Source organism: Podarcis filfolensis, assembly GCF_964270895.1.
Source record: "Podarcis filfolensis genome assembly, chromosome: 10".
Classification (NCBI taxonomy): Eukaryota; Metazoa; Chordata; class Lepidosauria; order Squamata; family Lacertidae; genus Podarcis; species Podarcis filfolensis.
The window spans coordinates 31,141,931-31,163,258 of NC_139612.1; the positions used below are offsets into that span (position 1 = coordinate 31,141,931).

General features: G+C 43.7%; 1 long non-coding RNA gene across 1 annotated transcript in view; it reads left to right on the forward strand.

Moving 5' to 3' along the window:
• Nucleotides 1–21,328, forward strand: part of LOC310744027 — a 42,966-nt gene that overhangs the window by 11,750 nt on the left and 9,888 nt on the right. The window contains exon 2 of the long non-coding RNA XR_014539359.1: nucleotides 17,951–18,028. This is a non-coding gene — a long non-coding RNA (uncharacterized lncRNA). The remainder of the gene's footprint in view (nucleotides 1–17,950; nucleotides 18,029–21,328) is intronic.

Genomic DNA, 21,328 nt, shown 5'->3' on the forward strand with positions numbered 1-21,328 from the left:
AGAGCAGGGTTGGAGAACTTCAACCCAGGGGCCAGATGCCGCCCTCCTGGCCTTTATGTAGTCCTCAGATCCCTTCCTGGCCACACCTCCTCACCAGCCCTACCTTGCAGCCTCCTTCAGTGTTTTTGCCTGGCTGGAATGTGTCCTTGAGCTCTGTTAATGCCTCTTGCTTGCTTGCCTGGATGGAAAACAGAGAGGGATGTGCGAGTGTGCATAGACACTAGCTCCCTGTACATAGGGGAAAGTTACATTGATTGCTCAGCTCACTGCTGCCTCTGACCCCATCCACCGCTGACATGTGGCACCTTGAAGGTTGCCCAGAAGTTAATGTAGTCCTTGGTCTAAAAAAGAAAGATTCCCCACCAGTGCTTTAGATGTCTAACCCATAGGCAGGCTATAATTGTGGCCTTGGGCGTCTAGTTGCCTTTTAATTCATGTATCATCTGCCTCTTGAGCTGTTCTCTTGACATCTGATGATTCTGTTGTGTTGTTGTTTTTTTTGGTTTCCTGGATTTTGCAGGGGAAATTCTTTGTGCTAACAGTTATTCATATTTGGTTAATGGACAATCATGTTGGAGTTAATAATCTCCTAAAAGCTGCTGTGTTTCATGTAGCTTGGAAGGAGGCAATTACCTAAATAAAAACATTTTTTCCATCAGGCAATCAGTGTTACAACAAGTATCATACACATGCTCTCCCTTCGCTGTCTGTCACACTCTTCATTGGTTCAATTATAGCACATTTCCCTGTGTTCCCTTAGCAACACCAAACGAGAGGATGCCTGAAAGCATTTTGGTCTGGTTCATGGGACGTGGCCTATTAGACTATTTTTATGGGCTCTGAATACCACTCAGAATAGAGATTCAAAGCTTGGGGCTTGTACAGAAAATGCTCTCTCTTTTGGAGTGCTGGAAGCAACTCCCCCCTCTAGCTTTAATGTTCGCACCGGCTTTGATTCTGCAATGGTAGCATTTTCAACTGCACAAATTTGTTTATTTGTGTATTTAAAACCCACACTTTTATTTAAAAAGAAATCCAATGTGAAGTACAACACAGGAAAATAAAATCAGCATAAAAGCAACATTAAAAACATCAATAAATATTGGTTGGTTAAAAAGTCCTGTCTAAGCAGTATAATTTTCAGAAGACGTCAGACCCTCCAAGTGTCCCTATTTTCCAGGGACAGTCCCAGATTTACAGAAGCCATCCCAGTTTCTGATTTGATCCTGGAATGTCCCGCTTTTCCTTAGGATGTCCCTATTTTCATCTGAGAAATGTTGAAGGCTTTGGAGTTATGTGACCCCTGAACCAAGGAGATAGAAGACACCTGAAGGCAGCCCTGTATAGGGAAGTTTTTTAAAGTTCAATGTTTCATTATGTTTTTATATGTGCTGGAAGCCACCCAGAGTCGCTGGGGCAACCCAGTGAGATGGGTGGGGTATAAATAATAAAAGTATTATTATTATTATATAGGATGTCCCTATTTTCATCAGAGAAATGTTGGAAGGTATGAGTCATCTGATTGAAGTGAGAGATGGTTCTTACTGAACATCTGCTGGTGGAGAGTTCCTCAGGGCTGGGCCTGCCACATTAATGACCTGTCCCTGGTCATTAATTCAGGCCTGCTGAATTCAGGAATGCACAGAACTACCATAAAGTGCCCCATCAGAGGACCTGCATATAATGAATAAGGCGTCTGGTTCTCTGGCTTTCACCTCCCTTGTGAGGGGGTGGCTGCATGCAACCCTAGAAGGGCAGACACTAGCCGTTGGCTCTGTAGCCAACAAAGACCTCATGCTGTCTGGGCAATGGGAAGGTGGATGTTTAAAGCTGGCTGTCCTTTGGTGAATCATCTGAGGACTGACACTCCTGTCCAACACGTAATCAGCGTGAGTTGAGCTAGCCACCTTTTTGAGGGGCAGGTTGGTATTGTTTCATATACACATTCATGGTCTGGAGGCACATGTGGATATTTTCATTTGCTTTTGTGTTTTCTCCCAACTTTACATGGCTCTGAGGAGGCACTGTGTTAGAGATGGGGAGCGCTTTGGTCAAGTCTTCAGGAAGATTTTTGAGCCCAAGGACCCCATTTCCTCAGAGACAACATTCTGGGAACCGCAAGCCAGAGACAAAATGGGGGGACCAACAGATAAGACTCTTGCCTTTGTACTGTAAGCTACATTCCAGGCACACAAAAGCTAGAGGTTTACACACACACACACACACACACACACACACACACCTCCATCCAGGCAAGGAAGAGACATTATCACAGTTCAAGAAGATATTCCAGCCAGGCAAAATAATCCTCAAATAGCATGTGGGGCAGGGCCAGCAAGAGGCGTGGTCTGGGGAGAGAGGGATGTGGCCTGTAGGGTCCAACAACATCTGGAGGGTCCCAGATGACTCAGAGGTGGGCAGGGCTGGCTCAAGACCCTTTGCTGCCTGAGGCAAAGAGGCAAATAGAGGCCGTCGCCACAAGTCAAGGTGGATGGTACCCAAGGCCAGCCAAGTTATTTTGGCACCAGAGGCAGAAAATCCCACAAGTTTCTCCCCCTGCCAACAGTGAAAATACAACAATGACAATTTAAATAACTATTTGCTGCCCTTTCATGACAAGGAAAAAAACCCCTGCCTGAGGCAGCTGCCTCACTCTGCCTAACAGTAGGTCTGGCACTGGGAAACTTGTTGTTTTTCTGCAGGCCAGCCTTTTTGTTTCCTTCTTAGTTTTCCCATTTAAATCTCCCTTAGAGATAGATAGACGGACAGATAGACAGATCAAGGTTATATTGAGTGCTGAGGTCTGGGCAGCAGTGTTTAAATTTGATCCAGGTCAAAGGTGCTGCCAAATATAGATCAATTCTGACAGTCTATTGACTACGAACAAGAGTGGCCAGCTGTTGTCAGCACTGAAGCCATCCGGAATATGTCTGTTGCTTGATGCAGCTTGCGTTTCCCCTCCGCTCTGCACAAGTAAGTGACAGCTGTAGACAAATCTGTGGATGGGCTGAATGCGCCGTTCTCCATTTCCAAAAACAGAACTGGCCTTCACTTGTACCATCTGAGAGCCACATTGATTTAGATGCAGAATGCTACGGCCAAAAAACTTTTTTTGGTCCCAGACAGTGCATAATGAGATACAAGATTAGACTTGATACCCTATACATTTTAATTGCCTTTTTGCACTGCAGCACATGTTGCAAATATATTTATGTTGCAACCCTACACCCACTTACCTGGGAGAAAGCGCCATTGACTTTGGTGGGACTTCTGAGTTGACAGGCATAGAATTGTATGCTAAGTTGCTTCTTCCCCATCCTGGCCAACTGATGGGTAAAAGCTGGCTTTTATAATGGGGGTAAGGAAGAAGCAACACTTACCTTTTGGGATATGGAGGTAAGTTGTCCCTTATTAGGATATTACTTGGTAGCGCTAATGTTAATACATATCGGCTTTAATACACCACTCTCGCAGCCGCTGTAGTTTAGAAAACTTTTTAATGAACAATTAAGCGTGCTGTTTTCCTCCAAAATGTTCTCTTTGGCTCTATTGAAACTCACATCCCTGAAAAACAGAAAGAGTCCTAAGGTTTCTTATGATCACCAAACTGGAATTTCTGTTCATTGAATAGGTTCCTGCCACCTAAGCTGATCCTAGTTCATTTTTTGTTTTTCCTTCTCCAATTGTTTTCAAATAACAAATATTGTGGTTGAAATAATGTTGAGTGTAACAGAGTAATCCATATTTATAGAATTCATGTGCCTTTGTTTACAAACAGAAAATGAATCTGGGAGTTCCCAGTGGATTTCAGGGACCTCTTGTACTTGATATTTTGTGTCAAGGGTTATTTAGTGATATCAGTTATTTAGTTATTGTTAATTTAGTTTGTTGCATGGCTTCTGATTCATTCTGAACTTGCAAGAGTGTTGAAGACCCAAGACTTGTTGAAGAATGTGAAGCAGGATCCGTTTCTCTGCATTGCTGATGAACAGAACGGGGAGGGGAGCCTGTGATGTAAATACAGAGTAACCTAATTATTATGCGGCCATTGCCCTGAAACATATAATTATTGGAACAGCAGCAAAAAGGAAGTAGAAGGGAAAACTCTAAGACTGGGACGAGGACATTGCTGGGCTTTGTCCTACAGTTTCTATAATTCCTTACCATTGGGCCATGCTAGCTTGGACTGATGGAAGTTATGGCCCAACAGCTTCAGGGGTCTCAGCTACATAGGTAAAGAAAATGCTTTATATGCATTGTAACACTGTGACACCAGATGGCGCTGCGGAGTCCCGTCTTTCACCAACTGGATTTCCCTTTATGAAGTTTACAATGCGTTTAACTGAATCATTTTTTGATGCGTCTAGATCCAGCCAGGGTCTTTTAACGGCACTTTAAAGGCTTATTGTACTGTAAGCTTTCATAAGCTACAGTCCAATGTAGGCTTGAAGTGGACTGTAGTTCACAAAAGCTTGTGCAACAACAAATCTGCATAGGAGGCACACGAGAGAGGGTGGCGGCACCATCCAAGGTGTAAGGCATGTTGTGGGAGCTTCTTTTTGACAGAGCTTACCCAACCTCACCTCGCCCAACCTCCACGCTGGCAAACACAGTCCTACCACCAAGCGGAAGCCACTTCTACTCCACCCTCTCTCACCTGCCACTGCTAGTTAGCCAAAGTTAGAGCCCAGTGACTTAGGTGTCATTGATTTCTGTGGGAACTGTGTTCAACAACTAAGCCCAGAGCCAACATTTTAAGGTGCCACAAGACTCTGTTGTTTTTCTACAACCATTTCACTCAACTTTCATGCTCATGATGCTTTGCGCCACCACTCACTTTAATCACCTATGGCACTAAAAGTCATTTGTCAAAGTCAGTGGATGGAAAGGAGGATTTTGGATTTTGGCAAACACAGGGTGGAACCCTTCTGTATATTACTGAAATGCCCCTTGCTAATAAAGGTAAATGGTAAAGGACCCCTGGACAGTTAAGTCCAGTCAAAGGTGACTATGGGGTTGCTGCGCTCATCTCGCTTTCAGGTCGGGGGAGCCGGTGTTTGTCCATAGACAGCTTTCCAGGTCTTGTGGCCAGCATGACTAAACCGCTTCTGGCACAACAGGCCACCGTGACGGAAGCCAGAGCACATGGAAACGCTGTTTACCTTCATGGTACCTATTTATCTAATTGCACTGGTGTGCTTTCGAACTGCTAGGTTGGCAGGAGCTGGGACAGAGCAACGGGAGCTCCCCCCATCTTGGGGATTTGAACCGCCGACCTTCTGATTGGCAAGCCCAAGAGGCTCAGTGGTTTAGACCACAACACTATCCGCATCCCTTGCTAATAAAGATGCTTGGTACCCTCCATGTAGTAACCCATATGTGGTTTTCCCCTAAACCCTCTCAGCATGTTGAAGTGGCCACACACTTTACAAGTATTTCTGTCCTCCACCACAGATCTCCTTCGCTATTCCTGTGAGCTGCAATTAATAAGTCGGAAACCAGAGCTCTTTCAAACTGTCCGTAGCCCTTCTCCTTCCTTGGGTAGGCTATATTAGAGCAGTACAGTACCAGGAAACAGGGAGTGGTTCAAGGCCTGAATTCTATTTTTAAAGCTTAAACTTCTTCCAGATACTATAAAAGAACCAAGGGCACCGTTAGATGTGCTTCAAGAAGCTCTTATTGAAATTATTACATATATTTCAGTCTGGGGTCAGGACCTTGAGTAGCTGGTATTCTCACGAAAAGGTCAGTCCCCAGAATGGATTAGTCCCTGAATGCAATATTGCTACAAATGTCTAGCAATATTAATGAGAAGCTGGAATGCTATTGTCTACCTTTGCTTATTCTGCAAAGGGTGTTTTCCAGAAGTAACAGGGGAGGTAGAGTAGGCAAGGAATAGTTGTGGTTTGGTATTGATTTTGATTCTGCAACTCAAGTGCTTTGTTGGATTGCCTTACTGATTGTAGGCAGTAAGAAGCAGATGATTTAAGCATATTATTGTTTTAAAGAATAATTCATTTTTTTCCCTACATGGCTCCCTCTATAGTCAGTGCTGGATTTATGTATAGGCTAAGAAGGCTGAAGCCTAGGGCCTCTAAATCTAGGGGGCCTCGCCAGCCCTCCTGCTCCCCAGTGGGCAGTCTCCCCTCTCCCAAACTTGCAAACCCAAGACTTCATGTGAGGGCAGGGCAACTCAGGCCTCTAAATCTAGAGGGCCTCACCAGCCTGCCCTCTCCCCAGTGCCACAGTCTCCCCTCTCCCAAAACTTCATGTGAGGGCAGGACAACTTGGGCCTCTAAATCTACAGGGCCTCACCAGCCCTCCTGCTCCCCAGTGGGCAGTCTCCCCTCTCCCAAACTTGCAAACCCAAGACTTCATGTGAGGGCAGGGCAACTCAGGCCTCTAAATCTAGAGGGCCTCACCAGCCTGCCCTCTCCCCAGTGCCACAGTCTCCCCTCTCCCAAAATTGCAAACCCAAGACTTCATGTGAGGGCAGGACAACTTGGGCCTCTAAATCTACAGGGCCTCACCAGCCTGCCCTCTCCCCAGTGCCGCAGCATCCCCTCTCCTAAAATTGTAAACCCAAGACTTCATGCAAGGGCAGGGCAACTCAGGCCCAGCAACTATGAGACTCAGGGCTAGCCAGTGGGGCCCAATTTGAAGCAAACTTGGGCTCCACTTAATTTTGTTTATAACACTCTTCCATTTTCTTCTAGTTGTGAGGGTGGGGGATGGGGAGGGGCCTCACAAGTGGAGTAGCCTAGGGCCTTTCTTCATCTAAATCCAGCCCTGGCAGCATGTCCCTGTACTTGTTTATATTGTTGACATCCATCTGTCTTGAGAGACAATTGAGTGTGCCTCCAGGGGTGAAGTCAAGCCACCGCACTTGGCAGTGCTGAAGTGATCTCCCCAGAGCGCAGTATGTATGGAGGTCCTGGGATGCCCAGGCGACAATACCCCAGCCTTGGCCTCACTAATGCGGTCCAAAGGAAAGCAGAGCAATGCAGCTTGGCTGCAGGAGTTGCCAGAAGGAGGCAAACAAGGCACCATGGTTGTCTTAGGGAACCCATTCCAGATTTGTGTAGGGTTTACGACTTAGCCTTTTCTTTGTCCAAGGATATCCCGCTGTACGTATATGCCTGTAAATATATGCCTGTAAATATATGGCATTTTGCAGCACATTCAATATGGGTACACACTAAAGTAAGAACAAAGTATGAAGCAGTCCAGAGTTCTGCGTAACTCAGAACTGAAATGAGCTTGCAAGCTGTCGTACTAACAGCTGCTGGTGCAATAAAAAAAATATCACCTTACCAGTTCTATGCTCTTTATTTTTGGGGGCCAACAGTGGTATTGAACAACTGTTTGCTAAACCTCCTATCAAGTCACAGCTGTTTGATCTATTGGAAGCTCGTAATGAAAGATCCTATTACCTGAATTGATTATATGCTGTCATACTCTAATCTAGCCTTGGTTGTTTGTATGTAAACTCAGATTCAATTTAGCAGACTAAATTCAAGGCAAAGTCTATGAAAGCTGAACAGAAGTTAATCCAGTAAAAGATACCACCTTACCATCTCTGGTTGTGATTTTGAAAACACCCTGCTAGAATAAATTGCATTGCATTCAACAGCTTTCAGTCCTTCTCTCTCCCCACACTCCTTTCTCTTCGTACCCACAAAAACACACAGACTAACAACAACACAACATCATGTATGGTCATGTGAAACTACAAGCATCTATTTTTAAGGCAATATTTCAAAGTCAACCCAAAATGATATGGAATTTTATGCACTCAGAATGAAGTTCCACTGTATCCAATGGAACTTATAATACTCCAAAGCAAGTTTGCATGGATAGGATTGCATAATCAATTCACAGAACTCTGGGCTATTTTGTACGTTCTTCTGCTATTATTTTTTATTCATTTTTTGTTTAAAAAATGTGAGCATTGTGACTTAGTTCTGCTGAATTTCAATACTCACTCTGTTTACATTATAAAAAATGCTATCTTGAGGATTATGATGGAAAGGAAGGGCAGAGATCTTTGGACCGATATAGAAATAAATAATAATAAACAGAATATTAAGGAGAGGAAGGACCCTGGCCTCTTGTGTGTTGTGCCCTCTTCATAAGATAAAAGGAGGATATAATTGAAGGTGTACTTTACACCTTTGCTCAATGACCCTGTTTATGAAGAGGGAGAAGACATGAATTTGGAGCAGCTTCTCTCTAACATTGTTCACTGGTCAAGCCAACCCCCCCCCCAAAAAAAATTATGCTGGCAAAAAGAATTAGACAAATATGCTGAGCAGAAAGTTCAGGCATCAAAAATGTATTGAGGAGATGTTTGACATGGAGGGTTAGTTTGATGATACATGATAGGGAAGGAGCTGAATTTTCAAACCATTGCAAATTTGACTTGTATTTGGGAGGGAAGGTATGGGGGAGGAAACTGCCTCCCCTCTTGGATTTTTGAAGTAGGACTGTGTGTGATCTGTTTAGCTGGTGACCACCCTTGCCCATCTCTGAGGCTAGGATGACAAAAAGCAATCTGGGGAGAATAATATTCTGACTGGAGCTCCAGTGAGTCAGCCCATGAAAACTGTACAATCCCACACATGAAAATAGCCCCCACTTAATTTTGGAACCTGTGCGTGGAGCTGTAAAATTGGAGGAGGCTTCTCTGCAACATTTCTGCATTTTATTTGCAAACTTCATAACTCTGTTGCAACCAATAAGCTAAATCAGTGGTTCCCAATTAGCTAATTACTGAGGACCCCCTATTTTTCAAAAGCCAAGCCACAGAATTTTGATAATTTTGATAACTCTATGGTAGTTACCTCTGCAAATACATTTTTTGAACAAAATGTGGGGTAGCCCCTAATTTGCAAAGGATGTTAGGTATACTATAAAAAACAACACCAAACCACAGACTAGGGCTGAGTGATATCTGGTTTTCAACATTGTGATGTATCAGCAGCTAAACATCACAATATTCTGATATATCACGATGTCTGAAATTGAAGATCATGCGTGGGGATGAGGGAAGGAACAGTCATGGAGACTGGATGGGTGGGGTTCATGTAGATCAGGCTAGGGGATTAGGGCTGGGCGATGTCAGCTTTTCAACATCACGGTGTATCACCAGCCAAACATTGCGGTTTGGTGGTATACCACAATGTTGAAATAAGCTGCATTGGCGCCAGCCCATGAGCTGAGGCACTTTCACCCCAGCGCCTCATAGGCTGGGGCCAATGCAGCTGGCCCTGGCCTGCTGCTCAGCGGGGGTGAGGGAAGACCCCCCCCCCGCCCTCCAGCTGAGTGAGCCCCAATATCCCTGCATGGTTGTGACAGGCATATCAGGGCTACTTTCTGAGGCACAGTGCTAAAACAGACCATAAAACTTGTGATATTACCATGCAAAAATGAAAAAAAAAATAGTTGGGAGGGAGAGGGATGGGACTGTGGACCCCCTGGGTGCATTCTGCAGACCCCCCAGGGGTCCCCGGACCTCTAATTGGGAACCACCAATCTAACAAATAAATTTCTACATCTTATGTGCTTACATAAGATAAAGATGAGGTAAAGATTACTGCTGCTTCCTCTTGTGATCCTTTACAAGCATGGGGTTTGGGGTGCTCTACACACTACAAGTCTTCAATGGAAGGGGCAGCCTCACGTACTCCTCTTCCTTGTACTGAGCAGGAAGAACCAGGCAAAGCTTATTTACACAGAATCGCCCCTTCCTAACAAGGCATTCCGTACTGAGCTATATCAATATTTCAAATGCTGTTATATACCACCTAATCAAAAGCATGAAAGTGTTGCTGATCTGTAAAGAATGGTTCAAGTAGTTATTGTGAGAAAAGTTGCGGTCTGTCTCAATAGCCATTCCCATTTTGTCAGTGAAGTGTTAGAATATTTGGCATTTTCTTATTGTTAGTAAGTGTCGCTTTCATTCTTTGCCTTACAGCTTTGTTTAGCCTTTACAGAGAATCCTCTAAAATGCATTTCATCTTTTTAATTTCTATAGTAGGTTCAAAGGAAAAACATTTCTGCAAATCAAACAGAATATACCATCTTGGAAAAGTTCGGCCCAGTTTCTTTATTTTCAACAATTTTGTCTGAGGAAACTCCTCCTCAAAACAAAACAAACAAAAAAACACTTTCCAAGAAACAAAAGCAATGTAACATTTTCCCATGCAGAGGACTAAGAGATATGGAACTCCTGAAATAATAGTTAGGAATTAAGATGACAGGATCAACACATTCACTAGACAGGAACAACACATTCTCTAAGCATGTCTACTTAGAAGTAAATGTCATTGACTTCAGTTAGGCTTATTCCCACGGTAAATGATTGCAGCCTGAATCTAAATGCATTGAGTCCATGGATTATTAAATCATTATAGTATTTTCTAATGCTTTCCAGTGACATTGTGAGAGTTTCTGTGGCCATACTTTCCCATTTTAGAACTGGCAGGGGTGCCAACGTGAATAAAATATTGGGGGGGGGGAGGTAAGCCCCGCCCTGCATAACCGATCACAACACCATCTGAATGGCAATGCCCATCAACTTTGTGGGGGACAGCCCCCTCAAATATTTTACTGGTGGGCTGAAAGGACCTCAACCTCTAGCACTTGGCTCCTATGACTGGCATACACACAGAATACATAAGAATTTGGAGTTAATGCATAGCCTCTTCTAGGAAACCAGATGTTAAATTGTGAAAGCATATTTCCATGACATAATTGTTTGGAATTCCCTTTTTCCTCAGTGAAGAAGGAGCAGAAGAAAGTGGAACTCTTCTTAGCGTGTTTAGAGCTATAACTTGAAGCACGGTTAGTCGTCAGAGTCTTTCGAAAGGACAAAGGCCAGGGATGAGGAACTTGTGGTCCTCCAGATGTTGCTGGACTCCAACTCCCATCAGCCTTTGCCCTATCTGACCAATTCATTGTCAGGGCTGATGGGAGATGTAGTCTAGCAACACATGTAGGGTCACAGCTTCCCTACCCCTGCTTCAGGCCCACTTCTGCAGAGCACCCAGTCATCTCCATGTCCAGCAGCTTCTTCCCCCTTTCCACCTGGTATCATGCATTTCAGAAAAAAAGAGGCAGGGAAAGAGAGAGATAAATTGGCTTCTGACAGCTGGTTTGTGCTCCAGGGAGCAGCGATCAATGAATCTTTCTTCCCTTGCTGAGCCTGAGAGATGCCTGGCTAGGATGTGCGTAAATCATTAATTGCGGCTTCCGTTGGGCTCAGCATTTTCTTGAATGCTCCTGCTAGGAGACATATTTATATGGCAGCTTCTTTAGATTCCTAGAAGGAACTGGGAGGATATTGGTGATGTTTATAAGCGAAGTTAAAAGGTGTTGATTTATCTGTAGAAACACTTTGATAATTAAGCGCACTTTTTTGCACAGTTGCGTGGCTCATATCTCTCTTATTTGTTGCTTTTTACACCAGTTGTCTCAAAGCAACTTATGTATTAAAAAAAATAGAGATAAGAAAAAGCATTAAAAGCAAATCCAAAGCAAGACCCAAAGTGCTCATCCAAATTTATAGGGCCAGATTCAGCTAAGTAGCTCCCACTACTGCAATAAGTTCTGCTAGTACGACTGGACTTTCCCCATCTTCCTTCCCCTGTGAGCTCACCATGTCCCCCCCACATGTCTGTGGGATCAGGAGATTCCCCCCTCCCCGAACAGCCTGCAGTGGGGAGAGGAAAGATCATTCTCTCTGGAAAGCTAAAATGCTTGTGCTGGTACAGTGGTACTTCATGTTAAGTACTTAATTCGTTCCGGAGGTCCGTACTTAACCTGAAACTGTTCTTAACCTGAAGCACCACTTTAGCTAATGGGGCCTCCTGCTGCCGCTGTGCCGCCGGAGCCCGATTTCTGTTCTCATCCTGAAGCAAAGTTCTTAACCTGAAGCACTATTTCTAGGTTAGCGGAGTGTGTAACCTGAAGCGTATGTAACCTGAAGCGTATGTAACCCGAGGTACCACTGTATAATGATTCTAATAGCAGAACATTCCATTGCACTCATATTATTTATACTCAGTCTGTTGGTGAAATCCATGGCACCCTTTTATACTATAGGTCAGGGGTTGGCAAACTGTGTCCCTCCAGGTTGATGGACTCCGACTCCTATCAGGCTCAGCCAGCATTGTCTGGGTTGATGAGAACTGCCCATCACTGCCGTAGGTTACTTTTTTTTTTTTTTACTTTGGCTGTGATCTTGGGAAAACGCTCAACAGAAATGAATTTGGCTTATGTTCAAAGAAATCAGCTTTGGAACGAATGCCAGCAAATTGTGTCAATAGGATACGTGCTGCTGTCCATTAAATGAAGATCTGTAATGCAACTGTAGTCCATTTTATTTACCTTGGAATAAACTGAAGTGTGCCCAATATGTGATAAACGATTGTCTGCGAAAGTGCTATATCAAGTTGCAAAAGAAAAACCCAGCCTAAAAGAACAGCTCTGTTGAGCTTGGATGTTCTGTTTGGTGGAAGCTCTCCAGGCCTCTTCTACTAAACCAAAAACATCTAGAGGTTAATAGTGTGCTGCTAAATAGTGCACTGCTAAATATCTGCCCAGCAGGTGTCTGCAGGCATCAGTGATGGGAACTGCTTCTAAAGATGCCTTGGAATTCACAGGGTTAGCTGGCGCTGTGAAATAAATGCCCTGCCTCTCAGGAATGCTGTGAAAGTGAAACTTAACTTGAATACAGTACTTAGGTTCACGGCCCTTGCTTGGATCAGCTCTTAGGAAGGCCCTTACACCAGGCAAACATTCATAGTGGAAATAGGCAATATGACTGTAGATTACTGATTGGATGAAGGCTTTATTTGGTTGTGCTGTGCAGAGGGAATTGGTTTTTGCTCAATAGCTGCAATGGAAAAGGAGTACTTTTTTCAACACTTCTTACCATTAACTGCTAGATAGTCATATACTCCTGTTCCTTTCCTGATTTCATGTGTTTGATGGGACTTGCTATTTCTGCACTTTCCAGAGGCGTCAGCATGGCCTGCTAAATCAAACTGAGATTGCAATGTGTTTAAGATACCTAACGCCCCAGTCTCTGTTTTCTTTGGTTTGAATGAAGATTGTAGTGCTTCGAATGTGTATGTGTGTGTAGCCCCTATGAATTATGCAGTCCCAATAAATTATTCACTTGCATCGTTTCTCTGGTTTGCTGTTGGCTTGGCATAGCTCCCGACCACCACTGTAGAATTATCGGGTCTTCTTCTTCCTGGGAATCATTACATGGACAATCCCAGCTAACTAGGGATCCCAGAATGAACTAGATGATGTCATGAATCTATGTTACCAATCAGACTTGGGCGTGTGACAACATTTGCTCCGGATACATGGAGCCAATTCAGAGTGGGGGCATTGTATTATTACCTGAGCAGTAGCCAGGACTCTAGAACAGAGGGATAGAACCAGCGAGATCAGGAACACAAGCAGCACAAGACACAAATATTCCAGGACCAGACACAGCTGCAGCCAGTCAGCCAGGACCTGCCTCAAACTGTTAGGCGGCTCTTTGCCCTTCAGAAATGGGGAGGAGCCTGGGAAGGATAGTTTAGCCCAGGGGGAAGTACCTCCTTTCAGCTCAGCCCTAATATGCAGAACTTGGAGGGAGCAGGAGCTGGGATTCCTAATATATAATCTGTACTCATGTTATATACTGTAAGTTATGTTAGGAACTGCCTTGCAAAACTATTTTAAATTTGTGTGAAATAATAAAAGCCACCAGCGTATACAGATTGGCATCTTCTTGTTCCTTAAGCCTACAGGGATGACTTAAAACAGATTTATAAAACCCATGAATGTAGCGGGATTGTACACATTCAGCAGATTCCTTTTAATGCAAGGTGCTTTCATCTTCTACTTTTGAAAGCTGGAGGGTAAACTAAGAATAACTGGTTCCCCTTCTTTGTTTTATAATTCAGGATCCTTTGATAAACCTCTCCTTGCTAGCATCGCTTTAAAGTGAATGTATGGCTGATATCTTCTGCCACCTTTGTAAAAAAAATTAGCGTATATGCTGAGCTCATAATATTGTAATGAGCATTTCCCCACATATTTATGAATCAGTGTAGCTGGCTAGCTTACTGACACACACTCCCCCCCTCCGGTAAATATTGCAATGATGTAGTTCCGTCACCCCACACTGTATGTAATATTCTTAGCAAGTAATGGCTACAAAAAAATGCATATATGAAGGCAAAGTGTACGAAAAATGCTTATAATGTTAAAAATTACATAAAAGAGTGCATTATATTGAGGAAAGTAGAAATATTAGGGTAAATACGTTTATATTAGGAAAAAGTTTGCACTAAAATGTTGATGACTTTGCTTGAGGAAAAAAACACACAAATTGATATGAAAAGGGAAAGAGAAAGAGAAAAATGAGAAACAGAAGCCAGAATTAACAGATTTGGCCATCCTTGGAGGTGATACAGTGGTAGTGTCGTTCTGAAGCTTCCAATAAATAAACCAATTTTTGCCCATTGTAGGAATGTAGCAAGCTCTCTGATGCTGACTGGCTGCGGCTCTCTACAGTTTCAGGTATGGGACCTGCCCGCCCCCACCTGGAAAAACTGCAGGTGGAACCTGGAATCTTCTAACGCACAGCAGATGCTTCACCACTAAACTATTATCCTTCTCCCAAATATCAGAGATGGCAAGTATTACTGCTGTGACCCACACGTCAGGCCCACACAAAGATGTTAAAATATATTTAAACTGACTGTTGGGCTGCCGTCGGTTGCTAGGCAACAAGTGCTTTGTTTATAAGTCCCCGAAAGATAACAAGTCTTGCAAATTCTGTAAGTGCCAGACTTTGGAAATGGCTCCATCAATCTAAGCAGGGCTCCTCCGCCAGCACAAATATATTTCTGATGTGACCCTCAGTTCTGACACTCCCACTTAATGGCTGCAGCTGACTTATGTGGGACTCTGCCTCTTGTTAGGTAGTCAGTCAATTGCTTTCAAGAGAATTGAGTGGGATTTGCAAGAGATGTTGCTTCTCAGGGTGTACGTGCATTATCACTTTTGTGCTGCTGTTTGTCTTTGCTCAGACATGATGGGCAGGCTTTGTAAACCATGCATGCAACCAAAGAAGGGCGAGAGTACACAACAGGAGGACTGACGTATTTAATTCTCAAGGTGAGGGGAAGCAGTGCCCATTTCCAGTTGCATTTGCTGTGAGGGCAGGACAACTTGGGCCTCTAAATCTAGGTGGTCTCACCAGCCGGCCTGTTCCCCAGTGCCGCAGTCTCCCCTCTCCCAAAATTGTAAACCCAAGACTTCATGCAAGGGCAGGGCAACTCAGGCCCAGCAACTATGAGACTCAGGGCAAGCCAGTGGGGGCCAATTAGAAGCAGTGGGGTGCAACTTGAATTTTTTTTTTTTGTAGAGCCCCAGTTCACAGCCAAAGTCTGCAAAATCTTATAGATATAAACACATGTGTATATATGAATTAATAAAAAATATTCAAAGTATAAGCCCAGATGCAAAACCTTGCACTCACACAGAGATTTATTTGTTTATTTAGATTTTAGCACAAATTCCAGGTTCTGGGAAGGCTCTGGAATAAGTTTCTAAAACAGGGCATATTAGAGAAGCAGGTTGGTAGAATTCCTATGTATTGGAAAGAAAAGGACTTGCAAATATTCTACATGAGAAAGGAAATCTGGTAACTGATTTGCCTTTTGGGAACTAGCTGTCACGACTGTATGCTATAAAGCAATGTAAAAGATGCCTACAGAGAAAAATATATCAGCACCGAACATGTGTTTAAAATTGACTCTTCATTTAAATGTGTCTGGAGATTAACTACTCTCAGTGTAGTGGAAAATCATCTCCACTTTCAGATACTTTAATGAGGGAATTTGCTCACATAGTCGATCAGGCAAAAATTTAAATTCACATGCAGTCTTCGAATGCCCAGCATATCCTAGTAAGAGATTTGATCATAAGACCTCTCTTTTTCAAACTGAGATGCATGATAGGCAGGTATCCTCTGGTTTATTTCCACTGAATAGCTTGAAGACAGCTTAATTGAACTCATTAGCAAACCTAGTTTCTAATTTTATGCTTTCTGCTGCAATAAAAAATCATTGCAAAGACTGGGTGAAATTCTGTCTGCAGAATGGCATTTGATTCATCAGAAGCATATGCTAATGTTAGAGAAATGAAGGTTTTTTAAATTATTATCCTCTATCTCCTCGGCACGGGTGGCGCTGTGGGTTAAACCACAGAGTCTAGGACTTGCCGATCAGTTCGAATCCCTGCGACGGGGTGAGCTCCCGTTGCTTGGTCCCTGCTCCTGCCAACCTAGCAGTTCAAAAGCACATCAAAGTGCAAGTAGATAAATAGGTACCGCTCTGGCGGGAAGGTAAACGGCGTTTCCGTATGCTGCTCTGGTTCGCCAGAAGCGGCTTAGTCATGCTGGCCACATGACCCGGAAGCTGTACACTGGCTCCCTCGGCCAATAAAGCGAGATGAGCGCCGCAACCCCAGAGTCGGCCACGACTGGACCTAATGGTCAGGGGTCCCTTTACCTTTACCTTTATCTCCTCGGCAGCCCCCTAGTGCCATGCTCCTTACTTTTCTGGAGGTTCCTCCAGTCTTCTGGAACTGATTTTCAGGGGATGCAGGGGAAAGGGGAACTGGTGAAAACTGCCTCTCCTTCCCTTACATTCTTGGGCACTAGGGATGGTGTTGAATTTTGCAGTAATTGAGCTTGCACTCAAGCTGAGCTCTGTTCTAGAGCTTTGTGAGCCAATCAGGTTTCATGTGAGTAATAGCAATATTTAGAGATACAAATCTCTTCAGTCATGAAAAAATAAGGACCCAAAATAAGCTTATCAAACCAGGCCATTATAACTGTGCATCTGTACAACTGTGTGTTCCCTTCAACTGTGCTTAATTGAGGACGTGACTGTAGTCATTAACTGTAATGGTTACATTTCTAATCCTGTCTCCTACCTTGACTGTGTGTAGAGTGGGGAGTAATGTTTATATTAGGACATGCTGAATTTTTCAACTTTCAAATTCCAAAAAGGATGAGTGCTAAAAATTTGTAACATGACTTGGGAATTCAAAAGATATTTTGGTTAAATTAATATAATTTAGTTTTCCTTGGTAAGTAAAATTTGTGTAAAAATGCATAGAAATCATTTAAAATGATTGCTAAGTACTTGTAGTTATGTATTATTATTATTATTAAGCATTATCTGACATTTTCAGAAGATAAAATTAAAATTCTTGGATTTTCTGAAAGCAGTTTATGTGTTTATTCATTAAACATAGACTTATCAAGCCAAATGTTGTCTGATAACAAGAATAATAGCAGATTTTGAATTCCCCACACCCAAAAACATATTTTTAAGACCCCTCACTGAATAAATTTTCAAAAAATAAGTTTCACTCCCGAAAATGACATGCCCTGTTATTGTATTATTAACCATGGTACATTAGATCAAACCTTTGGTGCAACCTGCAAATCACTGGTGCTGTTTGACCCTATTCATTGAGTCGGGAGTTATATAGCCTCACTAAATACAGTGGTACCTCGGGTTAAGTACTTAATTCATTCCGGAGGTCCATTCTTAACCTGAAACTGTACTTAACCTGAAGCACCACTTTAGCTAATGGGGCCTCCTGCTGCTGCCGTGCCGCCGGAGCACAATTTCTGTTCTCATCCTGAAGCAAAGTTCTTAACCCGAGGTACTATTTCTGGGTTAGCGGAGTCTGTAACCTGAAGCGTATGTAACCTGAAGCGTATGTAACCTGAAGCATATGTAACCCGAGGTACCACTGTATCCTATGTTGGAATTAATGGAGGTCACACAGCAACAGTCCATACCTCCCTTTTACGCCCTACTATTTATTCAATAAAAAGAACTATTAACTTTCTTTTTGGCAGAGTTCCAGTGAACAGTGATTCCTCCTGTGAGCAGCCTTAGATGCCAAAAGATGATTTGAAATTACTGAACCAACTCACGTAAGCCATGCACCTGGGGCATCCCAAGACAATAGCAGCCATTCAGAAAGGATCAGATCTTATAATAATATTCGTCAAGTAGCCCTTCCTAGACTCTCTCTCTCTCTCTCTCTCTCTCTGTGTGTGTGTACATGTGCCAAAGACTTGTGGTGTAATTGCTGCTCTGAGTTTAATAAACGCTTTCACTTCGGTAAATATACCAGAGATTTAAAAATTTCACAAGCAGCTTCAGGGTTACCATTATATCTTGCGCACTGTGGTGATGTGCTGCAGAGCCAAATGTAGCTCACTCTGCATCAACAAAGGATCTTGTGGCATTTTAAAGACAAACATATTTTAGTCTGCATTTAAGCTTTTGTAGGCAAGGGAGCCCACTTCATCCGATTCACAAACCGAGGCCGAAAGGTCAAGCAATGCAAAAAGGCACCAGTACGCAGGACTACGCCAAGCACAAAAGTGAATTCAGAGACCAATGAAATGGATGCGCTGTCCAGTCTGCTAAGGAGCAACCCATTCCCCACTATTGGTGATAAATAGATATAGCCAGATCAATAGCGTAGAAAGGAGCAATTAGGTTCTGCAGCCAGCTAGTCATTCATAGAGGCCAAATTCCACAGGGTCAGATTTGCTAATTAATCCCAATCCAGTGACTTCACCCTGGAGTCTTCCTTTGACACTTCTCTGTTGGTGCCTTGTGTGCCTTTAAGGTCTGCTACGGAATATTCTGGAAGACTGAGGGCCAAGCTAGATGGTAATATATCTGTACCCTTAAGCACAGGCTTGTTTTTTCAAACTCAGATTGTCGGTGTGGATGGGGCTGGCCCAAGGCATTTTTTCTGCCTGAGGTGAAGGTCGAGATGGTGCCCCCACCTGCATTCCAGACACAGAAACCTGTTGGACTGGCAGTTGAATCTTATGTCAACACTGGCAATGTGTTTGTGTCCTCCATGCACCTGAGGGTAGCTGGCTAGTTATGGGAGTCCAAGACAGGTCACGTGGTACATAAGCGCATAAGAGCACAACTTCGTCCTCTAACAGAAGGGAGCATTCAGGAGACCTAGCTGTCATTGCTGGCTCCCAGGCATCTGCTGCCCAAGGTGGTTGTCTCACTTTGCTGGTTGTTATGTACTGAGTTGAATAGGATCCAAAATGCAGCAGTCTGATTGGTCCAAGAACAATAGGATCCAAAATGTAGCACTCTGATTGGTCCTAGAACAATAGAATTCAGAATGCAGCAGTCTGATTGGTCCTAGAACAATGCAGCACTATGATTGGTCCACAGGAGCCACCCAATCCAGCTCCAGGTGGAAGTGAATCCACAACCTGATTGGCCTATAGGAGAATCCCGGAATTAGCCAATCATGTGCAGCCCACTGTGTAAATAATGTATATAAGCAGACATTCTGGGGGAACTTCCATTCCTCTTCACCACTATGAGCTGAATAAAGAGCATGAAATCCACTCTTGACTCCAAGTATATTTCACTGGTCCTGAGTGCAGAGGGTCTGACTCGGGGAAGTAGAGGGGCATTAACCTTTTGCACTCAGTATGGTCTCAGTTTTTATAGGGATTCCTCCCTGATACTGACATTTGCACAGGGATGGGAACACTCACTTGCATTGCAATCCCTGTTGTTGTCATGCCCCGCTCCCAATCCAAATCAAGATCATAGCAGGGGAGAAAGGACTGAAGCCCTCTGCCCCTCATGCTAGGGACACAATCAAGATCAGGCCACCCATGCTAGCAATTTGGATTGTTGTTGTTTTGAAAAACAGCAACCCTGCCTCAAAGGGCACAGGGGTTGTCTAGTTAGTTCCCAAAGTGCTATCCCCTGGGCTTTGGCATGCTACCCCAGCCATCCCTAACTGGTGCCTAACTCCAGGTGTTTTGGAATCCAACTCCCATCAGCCCCAGCCAGCATGCGGAAAGCTGGCAAAAGCTGACCTAAGTTTTTAGTGGTAATGCTGAGTATAGCGTCTTCAGAAGAGCTATTGCTCAAAGTTTATATGTGCTGTTTCTATGTAACAGAAGTTTCTATGCAATTTGTTATCAAGCAGCCATGCTCCCATAGGTGGGATTAGACACATTTTGGATAATTTTTATGCCCCAGAACTTGCAGTAACTGGGAAATAATACGCTTACAAACAAATCAAACGAGGCAAGTAAAAATGATGTCAGCAGCTGTAATTTCTAATAGCCGCCATTTCTTTCTCACACACATTTTTAAAACATCAAAATTTTCCGGATCGTACAAGACATTTGGCAAGAGCCATGAACCGAATCCAAAATGTAGCCGAGCAGCCTGTGTTTTAAGCCCGTCCTCCTGTGTGCTGCAAGTATTGCCTGTCCGCTGGAATAGAGGCCTGTCAGTTGAGATGAGAACAGCTGCATCATAAATCACATGGCACAGCCTTAGCAGGGACCGGTGTTAACAGGCCTCTGTCACAGAACAAGCCTTTCTTGCCTCGCAAATAATCTTCCCGGTGTAGCTTTGATGTTCATTTTGAGAAAATACGTACTTGGCTTTACATTACGGCTTCTCTGACAGTTGATTGCCTGGCAGCTATGACAAGTCTTGCTGAGGGCTCTGCTGTCACCACGAGAGTTTCAAACCACTTATTTTGGCGGATCTGTTAAACCGCACAGTGGACTGAGTTTATCAGAGCTTGTGATGTGCTTGAGTTCAAGAGACTTTTGCATCCATAGTTCCTGGCTGGACTCCAGAGAGTGACTTTGGCGCATGCTAGGGCTAAGCATGATCTGCGGTATTTTTGGACTTCTCTTTCTTTAAACAGAGGATCCAATGCCATATCACAAACTGCTTCTGAAAGTCTCATCAGGTTCAAAAGTGGTTTGCCATGTGGTAGCGCTGGGAGGAGAGGGGGAGCAGCTGCTGGAGAAATGGAAGCCTAGAGCCTCCTTGGACATATGGAACAATTTGAGGACTACTTTGGATCCCAGTCAATCTAGTAGATGAAACTAAGACCCCCAGCTAAATATTACATTATTCAGACTCCTTCAGGATTTAGAGATGAGCGACTGATGAAACGAACTACAAAATGTTTCGGCATTGCTGATTTACTCAATTGTTGTTTCATTAAATGGAAGTTGGCACTGGGCTTATTTATTTATTTGACCTGTTTTTGGCCCATTGTTCAGCCAAAAAAGCTCCCAGAGATCAATAACAGGGCTCTGTTTACCTCAGGTTTACAGTCCACAAGATTCAGAAGGAAATTGGACTGTGGGGGAAGGGGAGGGAAAAACTAAGGCGAGGAGGAGGAGACAAATTGAGCTGGTCTC